The sequence below is a fragment of the Colossoma macropomum genome, unplaced genomic scaffold, assembly GCF_904425465.1.
Source record: "Colossoma macropomum unplaced genomic scaffold, Colossoma_macropomum, whole genome shotgun sequence".
Classification (NCBI taxonomy): Eukaryota; Metazoa; Chordata; class Actinopteri; order Characiformes; family Serrasalmidae; genus Colossoma; species Colossoma macropomum.
This window is the reverse complement of record NW_023494801.1, coordinates 22,983,211-22,989,479: the sequence shown is the minus strand read 5'-3', so window position 1 is coordinate 22,989,479 and position 6,269 is coordinate 22,983,211.

The window sequence follows — 6,269 nt, the reverse complement described above, 5'->3', positions numbered from 1 at the left end:
GAAACAAAAAAAATGAGTAGTGCAACAAAGAAGGTGTTAAGTTTGCTTTCAATTTTCTTTTAAGAAATGATTATGAATATTGTTTGTGATATTCGTTATGAAATACTGTATGAATCTAGTATCTATTTTTTAAAAGAGGACTTCTCGTCAGGAGAGGCGGAGGATCCAGGTCTGAGGCGGCCTGTCTCCGTGACCCGGGTCAGCACTGCCATGGAAACTGAAAGCCTGGACATGCCCGTGAAAGGGGCGAGCTTTCGTTGTGTGTGGGGTGTTTTGGTAGTTTGTTTATTTTTGTATTTTGAGGGCAGGGGATGTGTCTTTTAGTTTACTGTCTCAGTGTCCGAACCCCACCCTCGCCATTTTTTAGATTGTGGATTTTGTTGGAGTGCAGTCGAGCTCGTCTCGTCGGTCTGCAGGGTTGTTGTTGTTTTTTTTTTGTTTTGTCTTTGTTTTGTTTTGTTTTGTTTTTTTTTTCCCCCTTTCATTTCTTGATTCGTATCTCCATTGTATTGTGGAAAAAAGTATTATGAAGCGGAAGTCAGCTCACTTGGCTCTTGAATTAGGAACAGAAACACCAGACCTGAAAGCCTCTGAGGCAGTATTTCAGCAGTACCAGTCTGTTGAGGGTTCATGGCTTCACCCCTGACAGCTGCTGCGGTGCGTTTTAATCCCTGCACCTGTGCGTCCACTAGGGGGCCAAACCTGTAGGCCTATGCAAGGCGTTAGAGGAAGAGTTCACCCTTTTTTTTTCAATTACATTTTTACAAACATCATTTCCTCTGGTTTACTTGTGATTGGTAAGGACCATGTTAGTTACTGCCTCAAGACGTTTTTCCCCCTCATATAAAATAAAGGTGCCAGAAGGGATTTCGGAGCAATGCCATAGAAGTTTAAATGGATGGTTCTCCAAAGGAATGCTTTTGTTGTTTTTTTATTGTTGGACCTTTATTATCTGAGTCAACAGGTTTTCTGTTCTGCTACTAAGTACAGGAATATGCATCAGTGTTCCTGCTCAGTTGCTCAGTGTTACCTGCTCAGAAAAACCTTGTTTTGCTAATTACTGTTAAACTGTAAATTGCTATGTTTAGTAGGTGTTTTTGAGCAGGGAAACACCGAACTGTCCTAAACCTAATCTTCTGCATATGCTTTAAAGAATCATCCATTGATAGGTTTGTAAGGGCAGTGGTTCTCAAACCTGCCTTCTTCAGGTAGTCTCCTTTTAGCTTAAAACCAACTCGCAAGACATACAGAGTAGGGATGAAAACAAAATATTAAAATACTAAAAATATTAATTTATTTTGTTTTCATGTGCAAAGGCTTTGGCTACAGGTTTATATACCACATACCAGACACATCAGAATGCAGTGTGCAGTGTTGCAAAAAAAACTCAGCATCTCTCTAGTACTGTACTATTTTAAACCTGGACTGCAAATTAGTTATAAATGTGGCATGAAATGTACTCAGTCTCTTTAAGATAAACAGGCAAATGCTGATTTGTTTTTAGCATCAACTTGCATTACTACCCTACCCACATTATATTTCACCTCTTACCTTTTAGCTGGAAAACAGTGTTCGCTCGCTGATACCAAACTTTGACATATTTACTAAACGGTATTGGAAGTTTTATTCCATTAAATCTGTATGAGTAGAGTATAAGATGAACTTGAGGTGCTTGTACGTTGCTGCTTTTTTGAGATGATATTTATGTGCCGTGGCCTATAGCTGCACTGTGTACTGTCCGCTACCTAAAGATCTCTGGCAGCATGGTGTGGAGCTTCTCGTCTGGTGTGCGGTAGCCTTTAGCCAGCTGCAGTAGTGTTTCTGTGCTTGAGTTGGGCTTTACACTGCCCCCTGCTGGGGTTTAGAGCTGAAATGTCACTGTTCTTCAGGACGACAGCATATAACTAATTGGCTTTCACTATTTAATTTCTTTAGAAGCTTTTAAGTGTTTGGAAAATTCTGACTAATCAAAAATGTGGAGTATCTTAGGGGCCCTGAGAACCACTGACTTATGGAACCAAAAGTGGTTCTTCCATGAAATTGCTCCAAAGCAACCTTTTAGCACCTTTATTTTAAAGACTGCATGTACAGACAAGGTAAACACCTTGTGAATCTTGAAAAGCTGGTGAACTTATCCTTTAATTTGACGTTGTCCTATAGGTACTCACTGTAACCCATTCTGATGGGAGCTGCATTCTTGACTATCCATGATGCTGTAGATCAGGGGTGACTAACGTCTGGTCTTGGAAGGTCAGAGTCCAGCACGTGTCCAGCACATTTTGATGATGTCTGTGCTTTAACACTTCCACTAAACCTGCTAATGAACTGACACGTCGAATCAGTAGTGTTTGAGCAGAGGAATCAGCAAACTGCTCCACTCTGTCCCTCCAAGAGCAGAATTGGGCCCCTGCTGTAGGTGGGTCCCATCATGCTGCTCTATTGAATCAGTATGCTGTTCCACATGGAGCTAAAGAGGAAAAAAAAAGAAACACACCAGGGTATTGTGTGTGCGTGCGTGGGTGTTTTTTTAAACATTGTTTAAATATCACTGACTCTATATATGTTTGACTGAAATGAATATTTCCATGTAGCCTATCGCTAATCTACGGTTGCAATTCTTCACACAGTAATGCCACATTGCTGCCAAAAAGACTTTCAAAGATACCTGAAAACATTAAAAAAAGAGCTGATTGTTAAAGGATTTGCAGTTCCCCTGGTCTGCTGCAGATATTTGTTTTTTCTTTTCTATGCCGGAGTTAATAGGGGTGAGTTATAAGTACGCCGGTCATGTGGAGGCTGTCAGGTGTGCTGAGGTGCCACCCACAGCCATTCAGGGACACTGCTGAAACGAGAGAGGAGAGGAGAAAAGGGCATCATCGTCTCTTTCAGTGATTAAAACTCAGAACAAAACTGGACTGTGGGCTCCTTCTGTGTCTTGTGTTGCTTCACTCTTTTGCACTCTTACATTTGCCACTTTAAGACACATTTGAGAGCTTGAACCATTTTGTTTATTGTGGGTTTTTTGTGAAATAATTTCTTATTTTAATAAGTAATTTACTCTGTTTTTTTCTCTAGCTCAGAGAAATTTTGATGGTTTAAGATTCCATTGTTTACCTGAAGTAATCAGTCAACTGCACTTTTAAAATATATTCCTTCTGATCATTCTGATTATTGGTCATTGCAGCAGGAGCTCTGGATACCAAACCCCAAATTTAGTGGCTGGATCACAACTCTCTCTCTCTACATTTGCTAGCTACACCTTTTAAAGCATTTGCTTAAAAGGAGGAAAGTATGAGGACAACATTAGTGAAGTTTTTTGTCCCTGGTCATATTACAGTGCAGTTCCACCGATTTTTTTAAAACGTCTGCATAATTAAATGTTTAAGGTGTAAATAAAGTCATTCAGAATGTTTTGAAATGAAATGCTCTGTTCTAGAGAATCTTACTGACTCAGAGTTGTTCACAGTGGCGGTGATGGGACCCAGACATCCGAAGAGTTTAATGCCTTTAAAAGCTCCATTGCAGAAAGCTAGTGCATGAAATGGTTCCAAATACATTACCTTATGCCTGAGACATTGTTTTACGATATTTTTCAGATGATATTTGGCCCTTAAATGTTTTATTTTTTCATTATCCATGGTGGAGAAGTACATGCAGGGTGTTTAAAAGCAAAATAGAAGAAAATGAAAACTTTCCTGTTTAAGCACAACTAATCATATAATTTAAAGGAAAACATTCTTGTTTTCCCATAATATTGTGACATAAATGGACCTTTTCCCACCTCTAAAACATCATGGCTTTTGAACACGTCACCATGCACCAGTGGGCGAGGAAAAATAAAAAAAATAATATGTATCACCAATCCCACCTACCATTGAGCCAAACTCCTCAGCTAGTTCAGAGACCCAGAGTCCAAATATGAATGATTTTTTTTCTTTCTCGACTGTTTTCTTTCATTTTACCTGATCTGGTTGCTATATGGACCCAAATGATGGTGACCCCTGACTACAAATGCAGCAAAATCAAGGAAGGCAGCCCCAAAAGCTAACATCACATTTCACTCGGGAATACTGTACATCACAGTGCGGAAGTGAAATGCATTCTAATTTTTGATTCACTTTGACTTAAAAATTTCTTAATACTTAAATCATTAATGTGTAAGCAGCCAGTATTGTTTACAGTGGTGGTGATAGGAACCAGACACCTGAAGTATTTAAATCCTTGAAAAGCTACATCACAAAGTAATTACACAAGATGGTTATGAATACACTGCCTGATGGCAGAGACACTGAGACATTTACAGTGGTTTTGAGATGAGATTTTTTTTTTAATACTGTATGTTCATGGTGGAGGGGTACAGCCCAGCAAAAACGCACGTGGCTGCCAATAGTGGGGCCCCAGTCATTTGTGGAAGCTAACCCCAAGCACTGATAGGAGGGCTTAATTTGGGCCACTAGCATGAGCCCCTGGTTTCACGACGAATTGGGGCCCCTTGCAGGCAGTCTATTTTAAGACCTCATTTTAGGGCCTTTTGTAGGCCACCGGTAACGGGCCCTAACATGGGGTCCCGCACATGGCTCTGCAGGATTTTTTTAGATTTAACAGTTTTACATCAACATTACACATAAAAACTAAATGGCTATATTAGTGTTGTAGACATTGTGACCCCTGGTTTCTATCACCACCACTGTAAATAAATCTGAGTATGTAAGTTTCTCTACAGTGAATCATTTCACATCAAAGCATCTGAATGCTTACTTCTCAACCACTGAATTATATAGACACTGGAATTCCTTTAAAAAACACTGGTCTAGTGCTAGTACATGATTCTCAATATTTTTGTGCAAATACTTTATTATAACTTTGTCTAATGACAGCTTGGGCCATCCACCACAATATGGACCTACATCCAGTTTTTTTTTTGTTTTGTTTTTTTACTTTCAGTTCAGTCTGGATAAAAAGGGCAAAAAAAAATGAAATTTAATAAAGTTCACCCTTAGGCTAAGAATTTTCTCATTTAACTGACTTGGTAATTGAAGTAATTGCGTCATGGAGCTTTTAAAATTGAATGTAATGACCATAACCATCACCATCAGGGGCTGGAACATACATTTCGATACGTAGCCAGCAGCAGTAAGCCTGGCTGATTGTCATGTCTATAACACTTCTATGTCCCTGACTAATTCTGTGCAGTTCATGTGTTTGTCCACATGGGGGCGCTTTCTTACCATCCCATGCCCAGTCTGCACCATGGAAAGCATTTTGACAGCTGTTCAGGATGCAGTATAGCATATGAGGAAAGATGCAATTGCAGTGCAGTTTAATGAACCAAGTTTTACTTCCAAGTAAAAGCATTGAACAAACATTAACATAAATGATGTAGAACACTCTACCAGCTTCAGTATTCAATACATCAATGCATCAGTGTATCAGTTTACAGTGGCATACAAAAGCAACGTGGTTCCTGGAAGGTAAAAGCTTTGGGAGGGCTACACAGAAAGCTTCTTGCAAGAGCACGCTGTAACAAATAGTGAGGAGAGTAAAAGATGTTGTTCCTCTTGGCACAAAGCTGTTTCACATAGCCTAACAAAAGGGCATTGTTTTGGACACAGACTCTGCCAGACAGGTTGAGCAGATCACTTGAGGTTCACATGGTATTCACAGCGAGAAGTTTCACTGAACATGAGAAAACACAGGAATCTCCAACACAGAAAGCAAAAGATGTGGTTGAATAGTAGAACAGCACTGTGTGCCAAGTTGTGCTCTGCTTTACTGAATAAGACCCTGGTTACAGTGGTCTGCACTTTTAATCAACTCTTAAAAATAAAGCTGCCGAAGAAAGGTTCTTTGGAGCAATACCCTAGAACAGTGGTGACCAGTCTTATCTGCAAAGGACTGGTGTGACTGTAGCTCTTCATTCCAGCAAAGCAGGAGTGATCAGGTGTGCCTGTTTGGGGTGAAAACATGCAGCAAAGACTGGACACCCCTGTCTAGAAGAACTACTTTTGGCTCCACAAATCTCTTTAAAGAACCATTTTTGTAAATGAGATGTGTGAGTGTAAAAAAAGGACCTCCACAGAATTAACCCTCTATTGTAAAACGTTGCCTCAGGGCAACAAACCCATTTTCCTCACTTTACAATAACATTATTCATATTTAAAGACAATGACAGGGTTAACAATTAAGGGGACAGTTTGAGTATGTCAACAAAAAGCATGTTCCTGGTCATACTATCTCTTAGTGGGCACTTTTAAACCTCTTTTTTAACA